Here is a 22,899-nt window from a genome sequence, read left to right on the forward strand (position 1 = left end):
TAAGAAGGTGTTTGCTAAGTTCACAGACGCCATGTCGCACACCAAATTGTCCTAATTTCATTATGCTTGTTTTGGGTCTGTATTTATATCTCATTTGAAGTATTTATATGGCTTCTAAATATTTGGGCTTCTAAATGAGAGTCTTTACCAGATACTACCATCCCTTGTTTCTCAAATGGGCTAATATATTCCGCAGGCTACTGAATGCTACAGAATAAAGGTGGTGACCTTTGCATTTTCCATAATGGTAAGTAATCAAAACATTATTTTTGTGGTAAAAAAAATGAACATACAGTACTTCAGAATACAAAATAAAGTGATCAATTTTTAAGATAAAATATGAAACTTCAGTGAAATTTTGCACTGAAACAGGCTGATTCTAGCTATGCCCCAGTGGAAAGTATTTACTTTCCTCTACTACCAAGGTTACTTTACTGGACAGGGTTAAGAAGCGCTGCTTGTGTGCTTAATTTTTTACTCAACTTTGGTTTGGATATTTCCTTAGTTGTTTTCATTTTGGTGGAAATGATCATATTATCATATTTTTAAAACTGGATCTTCTTGGGGTCGGCCGGTGACATAGTAGTTAAGTTCGTGTGCTCTACTTCTGTGGCCCAGGATTTCGGGGTTTGAATCCTGGGCATGGACCTCTGCACTGCTCATCAAGCCATGCTGTGGTGGCATCCTACATACAAAATAGAGGCAGATTGGCACAGATGTTAGCTCGGGGACAATCTTGGTCAAGCAAAAAGAGGAAGATAGGCAACAGATGTTAGCTTGGGGCCAATATTCCTCACCAAAAAAACCAACCCCTCCCCCCCCAAAAAAAGCCCAAAGCTTCTTCAGGGACCTGTTATTATTACATCATGTAAATGGGGGTTTCTTTTGCAAAGAGGAATTTAGAATTTTTATTCTGTATCTTTCTAGCAATTTGATAGGAGAAACTAGATAATAAAATTGGTGGATATTGTGTTCATTATTCTAGACCACCTCATGGAACTGTGAGAGGATAGAGAACTACACCCACTTTTCTCCATTTTACCATGTGATTCTATTTATGGTTCATCTGGTTCATTCATAGCTATATGAATCTGTATTCATTCATTCATTGGTCAAACAGCTTTTGAGCGTCTACTGTATGTGACTGGCATTGTGCTAGGTGCTAGGGATTCAGACAAGATGAATGACAGTTCCTCCTCTCAGGTATAGGAGATGATGGCCACGGTGGTTGTGAAATCTCTCATTCATTTCACATATATTTCTTGGGCACTGTGGGGGCCTGGAATTGGCCACCCCAAGATATGTCTCTTTGGCATGAGGATTATTTGGGGCTGGTTACTTTTAATAAACTGCAGACAGGAAAGCAACTGAAAAGTAGAATTTACTTACCCTTTGTAAGAGAAATTTTACATTGTAAAGGAAATCTCCATCTATAAAGGTGTCTCCCTCTCTGTACCAGGAAGAAGGGGGAATGACCTTATCTCTGGAAACTCTTATCAATGCAGAAGGCAAGGACTTAAATCTGCATAATAATCTTATTCCTGTTTACTGTGCTTGTCTAGTAACCTCCTGTAACTGACTCCCCCCACCGCCAACATCCTCCTTTTTCTTTAGCTGTGGAGGATATTTAAGATGGGGGCTTCAGCCATTTTGGCGAGTTGCTCAGTTTGCCTGAGCCTCTCCCATGTATACATGTTATAAAGCTTTGTTTAATTTTCTCCTGTTATTCTGTCTCATACGAATTTAATTCATTCTACAGCCAGAAGAACCCACAGTGGGTAGAGGAAATGTCTTCCTCCCCTACAGCACTGATATGTGACAGGTACCCAGCAATACAACTGTGAACAAGAAGCAGTAGTGTGTAGTGTTTAGGAGCAAAGTGTCCACAGCCAGACATTCTGGAATCACATTGCATTGTGGGGCTTCAAGGAAGCTCTTTAATCACCTTGTGCCCAAGTTTCCTCATATGTAAAACTGGGATCCTGCAAAACTTTCCTAAGTTAATGGAATTCTTGGAAGGATCGTGTGAGTTAGTATACATAAAGCGCTATAGAAGTCTTAGCTCCTACTATTATTCCTTACTTGTTTTCTAATGCTTTGCTCCCTCCTCAAATCAACATTCTTTCCCATCTCTCCTTTTCCTTCTCTTAGATCAAGCAGTTCCAGTAATTAATCCTTATTTTCAATATTGTCATTTATCAGTAACAAATATTGCCTTAAAAACATAGTTAAAAAATACATCTATCATTTTCTGGTTTTTATGTAACTCTTTCTTTTGTTGTTTTTTTAAAAAATCATGGACAAAAGCCATTGCAAATCACAGATAAAAGCCATTGCAAATCACATTCTTCAAGGGACTTAAGCCGGTAAGACGTTTGATCCAAGGGCAAGACAACTCCAATCAGAAGCTGTGTTTGCAGGCGCCTCTTCCACTTTTCTAGGCTCTGAAATTCTGAATTGCTCCCGTCTGCCCCCATTGCCGGGGCCTTATGCTTGCTCCATGAGTGGGCGTTCATTAGTTCTACACACAATTTTTGACAACCCATGGGGCTACCTTGGCAGCAGAGCAGCAAGTACCTGCCGCTTAAGAATTTTATACTGCCTTTGTGAGAGCGTTTTACCAGCACGACTTAACTTTGCAAAGGAATAGGTGTAGAGAGAACTCAGTGGAGACCCATTCTTTGGCAATATTTGCATTTTATAGGAAGCACACATATAAATTTCCCATTTCTATAGTAATATGACTTTAATCTTAATGAATGCCATTTTGGTGGTTCTCTTCAGAGAGTGGAATTAACATTCACGTTTGAACTGGGAATGTTAAAGGGTTTTTAGTTTCCTGAGGGTTTTGCTTCCGGCTATGCAGTTTTAGAGATTTCATCATAGTTTAGATGTAGCAAAATACCACCATTTCTTCTTGTTAGAATGAAACTCTCCAAGGTTTCTGTCTGTTACAGGCCAGGGTTTGTATTTTCAAAGCAGGAAAAACTGTTTTTCCTGGACCCTGAATATAGACCCTGATGTCAAAAATCAATTGAAAAGCCAGCAAAAATTTGTCATGAGTTCTGTTAGAAAGATTTTTTGGTAAGTTTTCTTGTCATTACCAAGAAATGTCTTAATTAAACTGCCTAAGTTATTAATATGGTTTGTGAAATTTTAGAAATTCTATTCGTTTAATGATTTGTACCTTGCTTGGTTCCACAAAGAGTTTAAGTTGGCAAACTACAATTTTTGCTGGTTTTCCACTACAATTTTTTTAAAGAATGCAAAGATGAGAACTTGGATTCATGAGTCATTTAAAGTAACTATGGTTTTGAGAATGCTGTTGAATTTCTTGCCTTTGCTGCTTGTCTTTTCTCTCAAATATGGAGCCCTTCTTTCTCAGTTACTCTCCAAACCTTGATCATTTTACCTTCCATAGAGTCTTGGTTATTAGAAAAAAATTTTTTTCTGCTTAAATAGAAAGTATAACCTTCCAAATCCTATGGTAATGTTTGGTCACAACAAAGACAACATTCTCACTAAAAGAATATTTGTTGAGAGCTTTATTTGACCATGCACTTATCTTTTTAAATCCTGCCAAGGCCAGTGCAAGGTAGATATTGTTATTCCCGTGACAAATAAAAATGGCAAGCAATAGGATATATTGGAGTATATGAGGAAGCCATTTGGTATAAACCTAATTCGGCCTGACTTTGTTTTTTCCAAAAGGGCCTGACTGTGGCTGTTGAGCACGCATTGTATATCTGCTTAGACATTTCCTATGGCCAGAACAAAGGCCCTTGAGATAAAGGTGCAACTTCCCCCCACATTAGCATTTCCTTAGGGATAAGCATCTTTCCTTAGGCTAGGAACCGATTGCTGCGCTCACCTTTGACCACCCAGCTCACCTGTGACCACTCAGCTGCAGACAACAGACTGCCACCCTGCTGTGTTCACTGAGACAGAAGACCTACCTGCTGTTTCCATCAATCGCTGTGCCAACAGAGCAGTCTCGTGACTATTATAAAAGGGACGTTTCAATCCTATGTGAAACATCCTCTCTCGGGGTATATAACCACTCTGTGCACCCCACTTCTTTGGTGCCCTTTCTTCCTTCGGGAAGAAAGGCCCCGGGTTATAATCCTCAAATTTAAGCTCAGAATAAACTCACCCAAATTTTCATTTATAGATTGGTTATGGATTATTTTCGTCGACACAGGCACAATTAATAAGGTAACTGCAGGTTTGAGATATTAAAGGACTGGCCAGTGTCACAGCTTTTGAGTGGTGAGGCTGAGACTGATTCAGTCGTGGCTTGCTTTACAGGCAGTGCTCTTCAGTGCGGTCCTTGGACTAGTAGCATCAGTGAATTAAAATGCAGAATCCTGGGCCACAGTACTCTGGGATCTGAATCTGCATTTTAACATAACAGGTGACTTAGTATCCACATTAAACTTTGAGAAAGGATGTGTGCTTCTTAAAAAGTAGTTACAGGGAGTTACATATAAGACACTGAAAAAATTCCATTTGAGATGCTTTTCATTTCTGGGCCTTTATGATTTTTAGATAATTATGAGTTAGCTTATCTTTCACTATCCTTCAGCTGTTCTGCTTCTGCTTCTGGCTTTGAGCTAGTCTAACAAGGGTCATGTGTTGTGCTGGCATCTATGACATTTCTTAGTGATCTGTTTTTGTGGTACTGTTTGTTAAAATGGCCTTGTGATTATAAAACAAGAAAAATTGATGCTGTCCTAAGTGCTTGATCTTTGCATGTATCCAGGTAATCTTCTTGTCACATTCCCCTCCAGACTTACCTTTGCTTGTTTAATTCTTAAAAAAATTTTGACTTTTTCCTTGTCTACTCCTTCAAAACATTAAAAGTGACGTGCAGTTATAAAACCCCCTTAAAACAGGCAAGACAGAAAGAAAAATTATAAAAACAAGTTAAAGAAGGTGAAACATACTTATATCATGCATATGAAATGAACTAGTTGCTGCAGTTGAAAATTGAATTTAATTCTCATCTTTTGGGCAGCGAAGTCAAACAGGGAAATGTAAGAGGCTGCCGAGTTCTCAAAGTAGGATGAATAGAATCATTCATGTTCATCTGGAGAGAAACACATTTTCCTGCTACTGAATACTAAAAGGAATATATTAGGTGTCTCTTTGTGTAGAAGTCCATACGTAATATAACATATAATGTCATATTTTTGCAAAAAAGAATGAAAAGCATTTAAAAAATGTACCTTTCTTATGTTAGTCTTCAATAAAAGGTAAGGTCATGAAGTTTAGATTTTGTGAAGTGATTTTTGGAAGGGAATGAGAGTAATATCATGGTAGTATACTGTTTCCTAATGATCAAACAACTGAATAAATTGGCAAGAGCTTGAGAGCCTTATCTAAATGTATAATGCAGTATGTTCCTTGACTGAGCCTCCCTCTTGCATTAGGTATATCTGAAGTGGGCTTTTTGGCAAGTGCTCGGTCTCAGTAAGTTTGAATTTTCAGATAAGTGTGTCAAGTAATAAAATGTTCTACTGTTGGTTCAAGGAGCCTTAGAATACTAGGAATGTTGACACCTCATTGTGAAAAGCATTTGTTTCTTCTTAGTGGAAACTCACTGTTGCAAACCTCTTCTGATTAGGTAATGGAGGAGACCATTTTTTTTGAGAGTATCAAGGTTAGTCTTAAACCCTGTAAGAAAAGAACCAAATCTCAAGTATTTTTCCCAGAATTGTTATGGATCATTATTAAAAACTCTAGCTACATGGTAATATATATATTTTGGCTGAAAGCAGATTTTTTAAAAAGAAAAATCCACTCAACCATATTTAAAGTCATTCAACATTAACCAGTTTTGAGGCCTGATTTTGTTCCAGTTTCTTTGCTAAACAGTGGAACAATTATTGAATAAAGCATGGTCTTAAATCTCAAGGTATTTGCAAGACTGGTAAGGAAATAAAACTTTCTTAACTATTATTTAAGTAGAAATAATGTTGTATATATTTATATTATGAATAAGGACATAGCCCTAAGAAACTGGTTGATATTCTATCCCAGAATCACTTGGAAATGCTTGCTAAAAATGCAGGAAAATAATTTACGTGAGTATTACCATCTCTATTTTAAACAAAACCCTCAGGTGATTCAGATGCAAGAGTCTTTGGTGGACACTTTGAGAAATAATGGATGAGAATGGTAACCTCATATTTAATGGATTGATTGGTCATTTTGGCTGCATGGAGACCCACTTAAAGTGTAATGACTAAGGTCATCTGTAAAGACTGATCTTAATAATCACCTTACAATTTTACTTGCAGGAAGTTACCCATGTTAATTTCCAGGCTTGAAATGTAATGATCTGTTTTATTATTGTTAATTTATGCTTAAGCTTCCTTTTGCTCTTTTTTTTAACCAACATAACAATTATACAGGCTAACTATTTGCCTCAGGGAGATGCTGTAATAGGACTAATTAAATATTTAATATTTTAAAGGACTTAAGCAACCTTGTAAGTAATACGTTAAGAGGAGATAAAATCATGATGTTCCCTTTAGTAGGAGGAATGTTAATGAAGCACTGGGATCAAGCATCCCTTTAATGCCCATGTTCTGTACCTGTCTGGAGGCAGAATAGCATAATGGTTAAATTAATGACTTTGGCAACCTATGGCTATTCTACTTCCCAGCTGTGATCCCTAGAGCACATTTCTTAGCCTTTCTAAGCTGATTTCTTGTTTGTCATCTAAGGAGTGGGGATAAGAATACCACTTACCTTTCTGGATTTTTGTGATGGCATATAATATATGTGTCCCATCAAGGGAAAGTGGTTTTTATTAATATGAATTAATCCCATAGGCTGCAGTTGTTACTAAATTTGAGATGTGTAGATTTTTTTTTTAAATTAGAAATGTACCTAGGATTTTGGAAATGGTTGTGTGCTTTTAGACCTAATCTCAACTCTGGAAAGGAGGAAGAGTAACAGGAGGAAGAAAAGGAGGAGAAGGAGTAGGAGAAAATAACTCTAAATGCATCCCCACACAGGGGCTAAAGATGAAGAGCAAGCAATCTCTGTGCCGAGGATGCAGACTTATTATAGCTATGTACAGTCAATGTGAAAATGACCTCACTAATGTGGACAAATCACGGAATCATCAAATGTCAGAGTATAAAGATCATATAGGAAATGCCTTTGTTTTCTAGGTCAGGTGTGAGTGAATGAATCTGAATTAAAAGAACATTTTCATCATGATTTTTTTTTAAATGACATCTTATTTTTTCAAAGTTACACAGAAAAAGGAACTAGACTAACAAAGATTTAGAAAAGTTGTCTCTTTGGAAGCTAAAGCATTTATGGAATGGAATAAGCACTTTAAATACATAAATAGATACATCTAAAATATTTTTGAAAGCTTGTCCTCCTATTTACTAGATGTTTTTTGAAGATTTTTCCTTTATAGCTAAAGATATTTTATAAACTCCTTCTCAATGCAAAGTCCAAATGTAAAATCTACCCACATGTTTTTTCCTGATAATATGAATTGCAAATTTTGGGAGATCCAAATAATGAGATATCATTGTTCATTCCAAATCCACCTGCCTTGTAATTAGCTTCATTTTCTATAGGCAAAGGAAACAGTGTTCCCAACTCCATGCATTCATTCAACAAATGTTTATGATTGCTACTGTGTGCTAGGCCATTAGAAAAGAGAATGGGGCTTAAATTTTCTCAGAAATTATGTATTTTTTCTTATCCCTTTAATGCACTCCCATTAATTGCTCTTGGTTAATTCTTAAAAATTTATTAGCTATATGTTGGTTTTATGAGGACTTTCTGGAAAATCAGGGTGAAGTCCCACTTTGCTTTCATTCAGGACAGGTACAATTGATTTACATTATTCATGGATTCCATTTATTCAAATTCTTCTATTCACTAGAATTTATTTGTAACCCTAAAATCAATACTCATGGCACCTTTGAGGTCATTCATAGACATGTGGGTGAAAAATTTGAGGTGGCCCATGCCCACATTCCCAGCTGAGGTCAAACAGGGTCAATGCTCTGCCTTCTTGATTCAGCTCTCATGCTGTAAATATACGTCCTTTACTTGGTCTATTTAGTACCACATTTTTCACATTTTTGTAGGTGACATAAAGTGGCCTCCAAGCATAGTGCTGAAGTGCTCTCTAGTGCAAGAAGGCTTTAATGTACCTTATGGAGAAAATATGTGTGTTAAACTTCATTCAGGCATATTGGCTGTGACTTCTGCATAAACAAATCAATAATACGTATTTAAAAAGGCTTATTTAAACTGAGACACATAAAACAAGGTTATGTATTGATTGGTTGATTAAAAAGTGGTGATCAGTGACTTGCAGGAACCTAACCCTCTATTTCCCCTGGGAGCACTCAGCATCTCAGTGTTCACAGTGACTTTATAACATAACCACCGTGAGTAAAGAGAATCAATTGTATTTGCATTTTTTGAGGAGTTTTCTAAACGCTTGTTCACTAAATTGCTCCTTTTGATGTAACCCAAGACACACGACTCTTTCTGACCTATAAGTAACTGATGAGTAAATACAGAGGGGTAGAAACATGAAAATGATAGATAAAGCTCAACCATAATTTTTGTTTCTTTGCTTATAAACAAAAAAATTAAAACTGCTGCTAATGAACAATAAAATGAAACAAGAAGGTTTTGAAATCTAGAAAAAAAATTGGAATATGATGGAATCTTCTTATGGGTAGAGATTTATCACTTCTGTTTTGCTCTGTCACCCGTGTCTAGCACAGTTTCTAACCTGTCTGGCATGCTCAAGGTACATTTTAGAAAATAAGTTGCATGGAATCAGATGGAAATTGACACTACATGCACTTTTGACAGTAATTTCAAAGGGGAAAGATTTAGCAATAAAAATGAAAGTTGGAGAAGTTCAAGGGGCATTTATCTGATGGAGACTAAAGGTCAAGAGACAGAATGTTGGTCTGTTTTAGGGTTAGCTGAGAGAACCACCTCTGTCACTGAGTCTGGGAAATGACAGCATGTGCCAGCTCTGCCTTACTTGGGTTTTCCGTTAATTCTCTGTGTGATCTGGATCAAGTTTGTTTTGCTTCTTTAGGTCTTGGTTGCTAATTATATCTTGATAATCAACTTAATTATAAGGTAAACAGAGAAGTCATTTACAAAATTTTGCAAATATATATGTGAGACTTGAGAATATATGTAGATATGAATTCTGAGGGCCTAGTCTGGAGAGAGGAAAGGGAAACATTTTAAATCAAACTGTATTTATTTCTATGAATTAAGTGTAGTATCTTGAGTAGCTTGCAGTGGTCTAACCTGTGTGCTGGTTGATTCATTGAAACCTGTGTGGCCTATGGTGATTGAAGCTGATGGCCAAAATTCCTTGGCAAAATGTAGAGAAAAGAATCCAAAGTCTTGGGACTATAGGAATTTGGAGTGGATTTATCATTAGCAACTGCTTACCTTCCACACCATGACCCTCAAGTAGCTAGTAATTTGCCATTGACTTAATAACAACTTTTGGAAAAAAAAAAAAAGGAAGAAAAAAGGAGGAAAGAAACATTAAAACAGTAGACATAATTTTTTTCCCCTTTAGTTTATTACAACTAGAGTTTGAATCTAGACCGCATAAATAATTAACAATCTAAAGATGTTTTTTAAGTACTTTGGCCAGCCATCACGCCCAGCACTCCAGTAAACCACTATTCTCTGACATTGGTATTTGGGATTATGATCTTTTTAAAGTGCTTCTAGGATTGCAATAAAGTGTATCAAAAAGTAGCTGGGATTTCTTGGTGTTGGTATTTAGTTAATTTATGCTTTCATTTTTTTCTTAATGGAACTATATCTTCTTGGACGTTAAATATCCCTAGAAAGTCAGCTGGAAGCGTTTTGCTAAATAGATGTGCAATGCTTTGTAACAGGTCTTTGCCACATATAAACTAGACATACCAACATCTCCTTGCTTTAAAACAACTTTTACACAATTACTTTTCCCCCCAAAGCTTTATGCTAGTGTAATATTTTTAAAAGCATTTTAAGGAACAGGAGATGAAATCCTATGAAAAATTCAGTTATACAACTGAAAAAAAAAAGCCACCAACAAAAAACAATCTCAGTTGTAGTGACAATTGGATGAACAGATACTGTAGGTGCCCAGCAGTGACAATTATTCTTCTGCATGAATACATTCAAGGTTTTTATATTAAAATAAAAATTTGTTCCAGATTTCAGAAGTCATAAAATGTGCATCTTATAGTTGCAGAAATGGCAAGCACAAAATACAGCATTATCATATTTAACCCTCCTAACAAACCTACAATATTGTATTACCATATCCTCCCCTTTTAGAGTTATATTAGGAAGTGAGTCTAAGGTTAAAAGAGGTGGAATAACTATATCATGGTCACAAAACTAATATGTGATGGGGCTGACTTTCCAATGACCTAACACCAGAGCTTGGCAACCACTTTTGTATACTTTTCCTCAGCTACAAGCTAGGGAAGTGGACTCGGTGGTCTTTTCCAGCTCAGAAGTACTATGTTTTTTCACTTACATTCACTTTTTAACTGTTCAATATATATACAGATATTATAACATTTTTGTAACCACTCTGTAATTCTCTTTTGTATCCTGCTCTTTTCTTCTTAACCTTACTAAAAACCAAAGCCCAAAAGTCCTTAGTTGTAGACTTATTTTTCCTAATTTATTTGAAACAAATATATATCTAAAAATAAGTCTGACTGAATTTAAGAATAGTATTCTCTCAACGTGTCCTAGTGTTACCTTTCCTGTGAATTATTTAAACACTGAAAAAAGAATCATCAAATGTTGAAGGGCTTCAGCATAATAGTCAACTGTCCACTGGTGGCAGATGCAGTGTTTTGACTCTTTCAACATCTGTTGCACTCTCCCTGTAGAGTGCTTTCCTATACTATAGAGGCTAGAAGGCTAAGCATTTCATTTCCCAGACACCCTTGCAGCTGGAGATCCCTATGTGGTTTAAGTTTTGCCAGTCAGGAACACCTGCAGAATACTTGCATTTGGAAATGTAATATCCATTTGCTGGTGCAGACCTATCAGGTAGAGTGGGCTCTGGAGGCCACAGACCTGGTGACAGTTTTTTGTCCCTGGATTATGGCTAATTATGGTGTGATTCTAGGCATAACTTCTTGATTACAGCAGTAGTAAAAGACTCTTTGGCAGGGCAATTCTGTGGCAGTGTTTTGGGAGTCACTCCTATTCCCCAGGTCCTTCCAGCAATGTTGCGAGGCCCTAATTCCCAGCATTAAATCCATTCCTAGCTTTAATTGTGCTAAATGGTTTCTGTTATCCGCAGTTGACTACTGACTAGGCTGACTTCTCCCACTTCTGACTTTTAGAATGTTTTCTCCATCCTTATAAGCCACAAGATTTGGGATAATTTTGGAGTAAATACTTTTCTCAAATAGGAGTCATATATGAAAATAACAGAAATTTCCTTTTCTTTCTGGATCTTCTCAAACCAGGAACAAATAAACTGCCCTCCCTAGGAAACAAACTTAACATGAACAAAAATCTAAGATATCGGAGGCCCTGAAGTTTAATTTCAAATCTCTAAAATTGCTTTGTCTGTGGAAACAGGCAATCAAAGGTGAGGAAGTCTTTATAATCTGCAGGGTAATGCGAGTCCAGGAGATGCTCCACTTCTTCCTCCCATTCTGTCCTCAATGATCAGAAGTTTGCTGTTTCATTTGTTGGTGTTTCTGTTCTGTCTATCCTAGACTTCCAGGAACTATTTTGATCAGTTGCAAACGTTTTCATTGGATAATTGACATTTCTTGTCAGGACACCCAAACAGACCGCGCCTGGGCTTCCTCCTTTGCTCTGTCCACTTTGCTTCCTCAGTCTCCACAAAGAGACCTAATATCAACTCATGCACACATTTTATTGTTGTTTAAACGTGGTCCGTACACCTTACTACAGGTAACATTTAATCAAGCTTGTATATTCTGCTCCTGTTGGGCATATGGAATGTCTCCAATTTTTCACTACTATGAATAGTTGTAAAAATATTTTAATTTTTCTTTTATGCTATTTCTTTTGTCCATATTCCCCAAAGTGGAATTAACAAGTCAGTGAGCAGGAACCATTTCATTCACTGATTCTTTTATCAAACATTTATTCATTTACTGATATATATCAGAAATTGTGCTAGCTGCTGGGCATATGATGGTGATTATTAAAAAATAAAAAAGGTATGGTTTATGCCCTTAATTTTATAGGTCTTGTCACACCTGCCAGATTATTCTCCAGAAAGAGTGAACAATTTACAGAACCTCCAACCTTTCTCATTCCCTCCAATGATACCAGTTGTTGGTTTTTAAATTTTATTTCCTTTTTACTAGTTTAATGACTATGTAATGGCATCTTAAAATTATTTTTATTTGCATTTATTTAGTTGTAAGTGAAGATGTATATCTTCAAAATTATTAATTTTGTTCTTTTTTTATCTTTGTTTTAGTTTTATAGGATAATTGGGAAATTAGTTCCCCTTTTATTAAGCAGGAATTTATATTTTTCTCTATTTTCCTGGTGGAATGCTATTTTGAGTTTTAAATATACAATAATCAGACACAGTAGAAGAACGAAGTTTCACAATTCTAATAAATACTCTTCTTGGAATAGAACATACAATGAATTTAAATATCATTAAAGTAATCATAATAGAGTTAGCTTAAGTGATTAAAAGACCCCATGAGATCAAATAGCATTTTTGCTTATCCATAAATATATTAACAGTAATTTTGTGACAATATAGTTAGAAGAAAAAGAGCACAATAAGATAATTAATGAGTCCTTTAGGAAACAATGCTGAATTAAACACTTTTATTTACTTAAAAAAACTCAAAGCAAAAATTATCTTTATCAAATCATCATTGAATAGGCTTCTTCTTCAGGAGCCTACAGACATTTTGAATTAAAAAAATCTCAGTCTGATAGAAACTTAGGTTTTCTGATCCATTAAAAACAGTTTCACAGCCACAGCACTCTCATAACCAGCAAGCAACTTTAAATTCTCAGTTCATCAGAGACAGCCCAGCTTTGGTGTGTGTCTTCCCTAGCTGGTCTATGTGAGTCAGTGCCTTTCCTTCCTACAGCTCCAGAGTCTTCCATACGCTTCTTCCCCATCACAGCTCTGGGCCCCTACACCTCCTCTTTCATGAATTCTCCTCCAGTAGGTTTTGACTTATATTCTAAGAGAAAAGACTGAATATGGAAATCCTCTAGGGGAGCAAAACAACACACAAAACAAGCAACAACAACAACAGCAACACAACTCACAAAACTCAGACCATAGCAGAAGTTCATCTGTTTGGTTTTTAAAAAATTTTAGAAACAGGCAAAGTAGTATTTGAGCCGATTATTTCATTTCTCCCTGAGAGTTTCTCTCTGCCAACTTTCAGATTTCCTCATCCAATCTCCCGCTCTCCAGGATCCAAACACACACACACACACACACACACACACATGTACACTTATCTCAGTTGATGTACTGGGACTGAAACTGATAAAATCTTAAGGAAGAAGTTCTTAGGTTGAACCACATGAGATTACTGATATTTGATCATTGTTTAACCCAACATAAAGGCCAACTGTATATCTTCCTTCAATAGGAAACCTCATATGTATATAAATGCTAATGGGAGCAGCAAAGCAAGGTGATAAAATCAAACAAAACAATTGTCTGTCACCACCCAGATTGAGACTATGAAACACACAAAAAGTCAAACCACATTAAAATGCATTATAAAGCAGACTTTTTCAGATGTACATTGTGCATGAGTAGAAGCAATATTTTTACTTCAGGTTACTAGAATACTGGGACTTCCAACTAATGAATAGGTCCTTTTGTTCTGTTTACTCATTCATTATTTCAGAAGCATTTATTGAGTGATGACTGATGGGCCAGATTCTGCTAGGATATGTGAGGAATACAAAAGGTGTCATGATTTCTCTCTGCTTGTGGTAGTCTAGTGGAGGAGCACAAGACAGAAATCCATGGAATGATTTGAGAAAGATTCCAAGGCAAGCACCTGATAATAAAGAGCAGGGTGAATTTCTAGGTGTAGCAGAAATTCAAAGTAAGAGAAAATTCACCATGAGTATAGTGATCGGGCCTGGGAAGACTTTTTGAGGAAGACTTCCAGGGAAAGGAGAGTTTTAAGCAGGGAAGCTTTGCTAGGTACCATGCTCAGTGTCAAACACATTTAGGAACTGAATTAGAAGAGATAGCATATGTTTAGGCTTGTCAAAAAGGGCTAGTATGACCTTTACTTAGCACTACTGATGCGAATAATCCATGATCAATCTAGAAATCAAAGTTGGGGTGACTTTCTTATATAAGCCAGGTCTGAGGACTATAGCCCAGGCTTCTTTCTCCAAGGAAGGAAGCACACCAAAGAAGTGGGGGTGTACAGAATGGTTATGTACCATCATGAACAAAAAGCATACATCACATATGACAGAAATATCCCTTTTACAACAGTCATGAGATTGCTTTGCTCTCACAGCAGGTCAGTGGTCACAAGGTGAACTCAGCAGGTCGACAGTCAGCAGGTCAGTGGTCACAAGATGAATATAGCAGGCTGATAATTAATCCTTAGTTTCTAGGAAGAGATGCTTATCCTTAAAGAAATGTCTATATGGGGGGAAGCTACATCTCTAAGGGCATCATTCTTGTCTTTGGGACATTGTAAATGTTTAAAGCAGATGTACAATGCATGCTCAACAGGCCACGTCAGGCCTTTTTGGAAAAACAAGGTCAGGCCGAATTAGTTTTAGACCAAATGGTTTCTTCATATACTCTGACATATCCTATCGCTTGTCATTTATTCATCAGTACACTGACGTTTCCATTTGCTATACGGTACCTCAATACTTGAACTGATTCCATGATGCTTCCTACATGGTTGATTTATGACTTTAGGAGGGTTTAGTTATCTTGAGAATCTGCCTCAATAAATTCTTCTTGATTACATAATTGATCTGCTTAGTATTGTCAATAGCTATTTTTTTTTTGTGGGTAAAGTATAAGACAAAAATTGTTAATTGTGTTTTTCAGGACTTGTTCTAGATTTTTCAGATAGATTTTTCAGAATGTGTAGAAACAAATACATTTAGCCAAGAAACCACTAAAATTTTCTCAACACACCCAATATTCATGATTTTCATCAAAAAGAGATTGTTGTTTCTAACCTCAACTATCTGGGAGAGAAATTGTATGGCCTAATCATTTAACTATTGGATGAGAGATCAATTCACAGAACATAATAAAATAATGTATAAATCAAGGAGATTTTTAGGGTTGTGCTTTGTGTTGAAGAGTGAATACAAATAAGATTAAGCAAGGTTCTCCTCTCTTACACTTTAAAAAAATGAGTAATAGGACTTCCTTATAGTTTGTCATGAATACAAATTATATACAAATGTCAGAAGAGGAGAAAAACAAGAATGACATTAAAATTTTAATATCACCCTTCAAAGCATGTGACTTGTCAAGATACAACAGGCCAAACTAGTTAACTGGCAGTTCCATAGAACAGGCATGCTATTGTTTTGTGATGTGCAAAACACCTCTAAATATTTTTAGAAAGAGGAAAAAGATAATGATACTTAGAGGTTTTAAAAAATGAAATAGACTCATTTACCAAGATGATCAGGAGCGGTCAGATAAAGAGGCAAAGTTTACTGCTTGCTGTAAGTTTTCTGTAGCATTCCAGCTCTAGGATGTTTGATGCGTAGTCCATATACAAAAATACATTTTCACTTATGGTCTCTAGCAGGATCAGAATGGGAATTAATTAATCCAGGATCTCTGTATTACTTGTAAATCATTGGTATGCTGTCCACTGATTTGCATTCAGCTGGAGATGAAAGTTCTTGGAATTGAAATTTGTGCATCACTTCTCCTGTATTTCTACTTTCAGGTTTGTGTCAGCCTCAATTCTTCCTCTCTTTAGCAGAGAACGCTCTAAACCTTGAAGCATCCGATAGTTTAGTGAGGCTTATTAAAATGTCTGGGCCCACCTAAAGAGCCAAACTATTGCATAAATTGGCACTTTATATGCTCCCTTCTGTCCTTCTCAAAGTGTTTCATGCATATAAATACGCTCTTACAGATTGCACGTCTTCTGGGGGCAGAGATTTTGTCTTGTATTTCTTTTTACTTACCTTCCTCCCTCACGCCACCATTGTGGCCTTTGCATTTCCTACCCTTCTCCATAACGCCCTCCTTAATTCAGAAGATATAGATCGTTCTTAATATTTACTGCTAAATTTTTGGTGGATTAAATTCAAAATTACAGTGACTGTAGAGAGAAAAATCTGCCAACAATTCACCAGTCCTTCTGTTCTCTTTGGTTTATTCATTCTGCATTTGCATTTTATGGACCTTTTTGCCCTCGTATGGGAAAAAACCCTACCAACAAAAGGATAAAACTGCGGAATATTAGGACTTGTAGCTGTAGGCTGCCCTTAAACCTTTGTGTGAAGAATTTTGCAGGCAAGCCAGATAGGATCCTGAGGGAGCAATTTCAGGGCAGAGAGAGGCAAAATGAATCCCATTCAGGTGAATAGAGAAACATTTTTATTCATTAAGACGTAAGTTGAGGGGAAGAGGAGGTGGAAGGGGCTGCAGACCTCTGAAGGAAGGAAATAGGTATAGACTCCTGGGAAGAGATAGTGTTGGAAATTTTTGAAGTCTAAAGTAACAGCCGAGGGCATTGTGTTACTTCCTCTTGGGAAAAAGAGGCCTCAGGGTTCAATTCATTTGTTTTGGACTAACAAAAAAAAAAGCTCCCAGCTCTACCCTGTGGTTTTAAATATGAACAAAACATATCCACGGAGGGAAAAGCAGCTACAGTATGTGATCAACATTGTAAATTACAAATCAATGAATGACTTGAAAGAAGATGAAATTTGTGTTTGTTAGTCTATTTTTAAGCCTTTCTTTTATAAGGCTAGGAAAGAAGGTTATATAAAGTTGAGCCAGCTTTTGGTAAGATAATTTAAATGCACCTTTTCCACCTTCTGTTCTCAGATTTGGCAGTGAAAAATTGTTCTGATCACAGTTTCTTGAAGTATAATTACTTTGTCAAAAGAAAATATAATTAGAACTGATATTTTAAAATGTGCCATAATTATATTTAAAGATTTGATAATTTGCTCACATATGAAATGTTCTATTAATTTAGCAACAACCAACAGTACTGGAGTTAGGAAATGATCTGACAGTTTTTCTCTTTCCTGTTTTAAAAATACCGTCTCTTCTACCCTTTTGTCTATTCAAAGAGATAAAGTCAGTTTCAGCGGTGGATTGAATTAAATGCCTGACACAGCTTTATAAGCATCAGGTCCATTTATTTCCTCCGTTCCACTGCACTTTTTCCCACGTCACATACCATTTCTGCAGCAGTATAACAACAAAAGTGCCTCTGGATTCCAACACATCTTTTCAGGTCTCTTCATTCGTAACCTCAGTCAGCGTAAATCTGTTTCTTGTTCCTCATCCCTGCCCTGAAGACTCTCCCTTCTACCATTCTCATTTATCACTTCAAAAAGCTTTTCTATTTGGCAGCAATTTGATTGTTTGAGTTCCCCCAGGAATGATAGTTCTTGTTGTGTTGCCCACATGCAGATTTAAATCAATAAATCGAAGCTTTTTGGAATAATTTTTTTTTAAATAAATAAAATGGCTCCTTTTTCACAAACCGTAAAGCTACATTAAATACTGGGTTTCAGAAAGACCCAGGGACACCAAGTTTTAGAGTTAGATAGAAAACTAACTAAGTGAATTAATCATTCTTGATTCATATCAACTAAGGCTAGAATTCAAAAGAAGTAGATGACTTTCTCCTCTTTCTGCTGAGGGCGCTCTTCTTACTACTACCCACTTTCCTGCTTTCTGAGAGCTTGATATTGAGATGTGGGGCTGGATCTGAGAACATGTGGGATTTGCAAGTGATTTAGAAGACTGTAAAGAGTGGAGGCCCTGGAGTGAGGTGCCCTGACCTTGGCTCCCAGCTCCCAGATATAACCTCGGCAAATTATTTAGCTTCTGTGAACTTGTTTCTTTGTGTGTAAAGAAAGAGTAATGATATTACCTACTTTTTCTGGTTGTTGTGAGGCATTTGGAGTGGTTAGTTATTACTGTTATCATGCTGGATTAAATACTGTCTAGCCAACTATTTCAAAAAAATTATGAGCTAAGATGGCTTCTCTGGGATTGGATTATATTTTTCCTGGAATTTAACTTCCAATTAATTGACAGTGACCCTCAGTTAGAATCACATAAATTTCTGGGTAGTTTTTTTCTCTCCTCTTCCTCCAACCAATTTCTAATTGAAATAAATCCTGCAATGGCCGTTTTCTAATTTCACATTTGAAGTGAAAATAACTATAGGCATTAGCTGGATAAAGTATAGCTTTCTCATTACTGAATTTTGTTTTGTGGTCTGAATTACTACTTGAGGTCGGAGTAACTGAAAGAACCCAAAAAACATTTGAGGAATATAAATCTCAATCTCTTGTTTTGTCTAGGCCTTTCTTTCACCATGATCTGATATTGATTTGCAGAAGTGGAATGGATGGAAAAAAGAATGACAAGCAATTTAGGTAATTAAAATAATTGAACAGAAGAAGGAAATTCAATGTTTGCTCCAGTTGCAATGTAGTAATGAATTCTCATTTGTGACATACGTTGTTTAGCATGCAATTGATAAAGAATAGGGCTTTCTTCACATAATACTTTATTTTATCTGAAACATTGAACTTTAAGCCATTTATTGACCATACTACTTAGGTTCTTGAGGTTAAAAGAATTTTAATTGCAAAATAAGTTTGTTTTGTACCACATTATAATGATACTAAGTAAATTTATGAATAATGTTTGTTTGATATTACTGAATGATACTAGATCTTTGAAAATCATTTGAATTATTTTCATTTGACATTCCAAATACAAATATTCTAACCAGGTAAAACTGTAAAAACAGGACTTTTGTTTCTTCAGTGAACATAATACTCTCACCTGGAGTTGAATGAAAGGCAAATCCTCCAAAATGTGTGAAAATGTTTTCCTCCAAAACTCTGTTTCCAAATAGTGCAGGCCATTGAATTGGCCATGGAGATGGCCTTGAAATAGAACAGAGTAAAGATGAGTGCTTGGATGTAACCTTTTTTGGAAAAGTTAAACAATGTTCATAGGAGTGGGTTAGACCTAGCATCTTTAGTTTTGGCTAAAGAGATGGAGATTTCAGTCATACAGTATGCAAGCTAGAATAGTAGAGGGTTAAAAAAGAAGCAAAGGATGGTTTCTTATTTGACCATTCTGACCATTGACAGAACTATGATTGACTCTCTGGATTGTCAGTTTTATGGGACTAGCTAAATACTCATTATTGACGAAAGGGAAGTGGCATATTGGTAAACATTCCAGGACCAAAGGGTTATTAATAATTTTGACTTGGTTTAAATTCCCAGAGGGAATGTGGAGCTAATTTTCTTTGTTTGAATCTGTAGACTTAAGCTGGAGAGCTGTGGCTGTGGGGACCTAGAATTGGCCACCCCAAGATATGTCTCTTTGGCATCAGGATTATTTGAGGCTGTTTGCTTTTGATAAACTGGGACAGGGAAGGAGGCTCTGAGGAATGGAACTTGCCCTTTGCTAGGACACGTTTACATTTGTAAGGTAAATCTCTATCTGTAAAAGGTGCCTCCCTCTCTGTACCAGGAAGAAGAAAGGAGATGACCTACTCTCCAAAAACTCTTAATCAATACCAAAGGCAACGACTTAAAATCTGCATTTTATTGTGCTAGTCTGGTAACCTCCTGTAACTGACTTCCCTCCCCCTCCCAACGTTGGCATCTCCTTAAAGATTAAGCATCTTTCTTTAGGCTAGGAACTGATTGCTGCACTCACCTGTGACCGCCCAGCTCCAGCCCAGCTCCAGACAATCGACTTGCCTCCTGCTACGCCCCACCGAGATAGCAGACCATTACCTGCTGTGTCTATCAAGCACTGTGCTGACAGGGCAATCTTGTGACTATTGTGGGAGGGACATTTCAGTCACATGTGAAACACCCTGTTTGGGGGTATATAACCACTATGTGCACCCCACTTCTTCGGTGCCCTTTCTTCCTTTGGGAAGAAAGGCCCCGGGCCATGGTTCTTCATAAAGCTTTGTTTAATTTTCTCTTGCTATTCTGTCTCATGTGAATTTAATTCGTTCTCCGGCCAGACGAACCCCCATTTGGGGAGAGGAAATGTCCTCCTCCCCTACATGGCCTAATGCAGGAAATGTGTTATTAAATGCCATGTCTTCCCTTAGATTGCCATGTGCCTATTATTTAAAGCTATCTGTATGCTACATCTCACTGGAGAAGGGAGTTGTGTCACTCCTTAAGGAGTCTCTAAAAGCACTGGGTTGTGTATAGACTATATATCTTGCTAATTGGATTGAATAGTAGCAATATTTGCTACCACATCTTTCTTAGTGTCAAAAGCTGGGGCCACATAATTTTTTTAAAATGTTTTTCTTCTTTAACAGCATCTGCTCAATGACATGAAAAATCTTTGTCTTAGTTCAGAATGATAGTATTCCTTTCAGTTTGGTTCAAATTTAGCAAATATTTATTGGGGCCCTAGACCATGCCAAGCACTTTGCTAGGCACTTGAGGCTATAAAAATGAATATGAATCAGTCCAGTCCTACAGCAGTTAATAATACATGGGTGACATGGACTTCTAAGAAACAAAACCAGTTAAACCAAAACCCACTAAGTATAATGTGAGTTACTGAAGTGTACTTTAAATAATGAGGCTTCACTTCAGTTGAGATAGATGTTTTCCAGGAAGAGAAAGGAAAGGGGATTCCCAGTTGAGGAATAGGATGTGTCAAGGCATAGAGGTATGATAGTTCATACTATGTTTAGGAAACTGTGTGGTAAATTATAACATAGCTTGTTCACCTCTTTTGATAAACTCCTAGGGCTTGGTCATCTTTAACTGCTCTTTCTTGAGTCCAGCAGTGTACCACTTATACCACTCCCTGAATATATATTTAAAAGATACAGAATTATAATCTCTGAATACTAAATTAAAAATTGATCCGTGGTGTCATCTGATTTTTTACTGGAATGCACCATTTGAGCTTATAAATGTTAAAACATTCATTAAAGGTCTTGGAGTTGGAGGTGCTGTTAATTATTATCTAGTCAAAGAACTTCACTTGAGGATTGCTTATAAGGTTAAGGTAGAGATTAAATCAGAGCTTTTCTTTGAATCACTGGCTGAAAAGTGGATTTAATGGTCCTCACAGATGGCTTCAGCATGGAGGTCAAAATTTTCATCTGTGTTCTTTCCAAATACTGTAGTTCTCAGATCACAAATACACCTATATTATACTTTTCAGAGAGTAGATGTTCAACAAATGTTTGTGGAAAGAATGAAAGGATGTATGAGGACACTGCGTCTCCATTGGATCAGACGAAGCCGTAAATCTCTGCTTAGACTGTTTACATTTTACACTGGAGATAAATGTCATGATCGTTAGAGTCCCTATTCCAGAATTATAAAATGATCTCCCTGGAAGAATGCAAAACCCAACACTAAACTCTGGTCTAGGGTGTAGGGTAGAGTTAATTGTTTAGAGAGGAAAGTTTTTAAAAGAGTTGTTAGAAGTAGTTTGTGGTGTAGTCCAATAATTGCTGATTATAAAAGTCACTAGCTTTTAGTTCCTGCTTGTGGTTTTTAAATTAGTTTTAATGAATGTAAATTATATGGTCCTCTACTGACCTGCTCAAGTCCATTACTCACTAGGTGGTCTGCAGCTGGTTGTTTCAGGATTAACTGTAGAGTTTCAGAAGAAGAGGTGTTGTGGCTCACACAGCCTCAAGCAAGGGTAACTTTCTTCCCCTGGGAATGAAATTCAGCCTACACGGAGCATTTGGCTTCAGCGCTCAGCTTGTGTGTGATGACCCCATTGGTGGTGTGAGAGGAAGACTTATTGACACCAGGTGGGCATAGACCCTGGATATCATTTACAAAGTGAATCCAAGAAGTGCTTATTCTGGTATTTGCCTTATTAGTATAATATGTCAATGTATACTTATTGACTATAATGATGATGAAATTTGACCTTATTAATAAAACTGGCGGGAAAATTTAGGGTTTAAACTCAATGTAACATATTGTGGGACCATTTTATAGGTGAGATTAGATCCCTTTAGCTGCATGATTCCCAAGTCTGGCTGTACTGTTGAATCACCTGGAGAGCTTTAAAAAAATCCCAAATCCAGGCCTCATTCCATATCAATAAAATAAGAACTTCTAGGATTATTGAAGTTACTCTCTCTCTCTCTCTCTAATTTTTTGTTTTGAAATGATTTAAATCTTACAGAAAAGTTGCAAAAACTCAATTATACTGTTTACTTGCATTTAACAATTTTTAACATTTTGCAACATTTGCTTTATCATTTCCTCTCTCTTTATATCTTGATTTTTTTCTGAACTGTTTGAAATTCTTTTTTTTTGACAATTTTTATTTTTAAAAATTTTATATTTTTCGGGGCTGGCCCCGTGGCCGAGTGGTTAAGTTCGCGCGCTCCGCTGCAAGCGGCCCAGTGTTTCGTTGGTTCGAATCCTGGGCGCGGACATGGCACTGCTCATCAAACCACGCTGAGGCAGCGTCCCACATGCCACAACTAGAAGGACCCACAACGAAGAATATACAACTATGTACTGGGGGGCTTTGGGGAGAAAAAGGAAAAAATAAAATCTTTAAAAAAAAAATATTTAAAAAAAAAAATTTTATATTTTTCCTAGCTTTATTGAGATATTATTGACATGTAA

The 22,899-nt window shown here is 36.7% G+C and overlaps 1 long non-coding RNA gene across 1 annotated transcript in view; it reads left to right on the forward strand.

Moving 5' to 3' along the window:
- Window positions 1-212: 212 nt before the first annotated feature.
- Window positions 213-22,899, forward strand: part of LOC124243524 (uncharacterized) — a 46,973-nt gene continuing 24,286 nt past the window's right edge. The window contains exons 1-2 of the long non-coding RNA XR_006889699.1: window positions 213-247; window positions 18,589-18,663. This is a non-coding gene — a long non-coding RNA (uncharacterized LOC124243524). The remainder of the gene's footprint in view (window positions 248-18,588; window positions 18,664-22,899) is intronic.

Source organism: Equus quagga, chromosome 8 (genome assembly GCF_021613505.1).
Source record: "Equus quagga isolate Etosha38 chromosome 8, UCLA_HA_Equagga_1.0, whole genome shotgun sequence".
In the NCBI taxonomy this organism is placed as follows: Eukaryota; Metazoa; Chordata; class Mammalia; order Perissodactyla; family Equidae; genus Equus; species Equus quagga.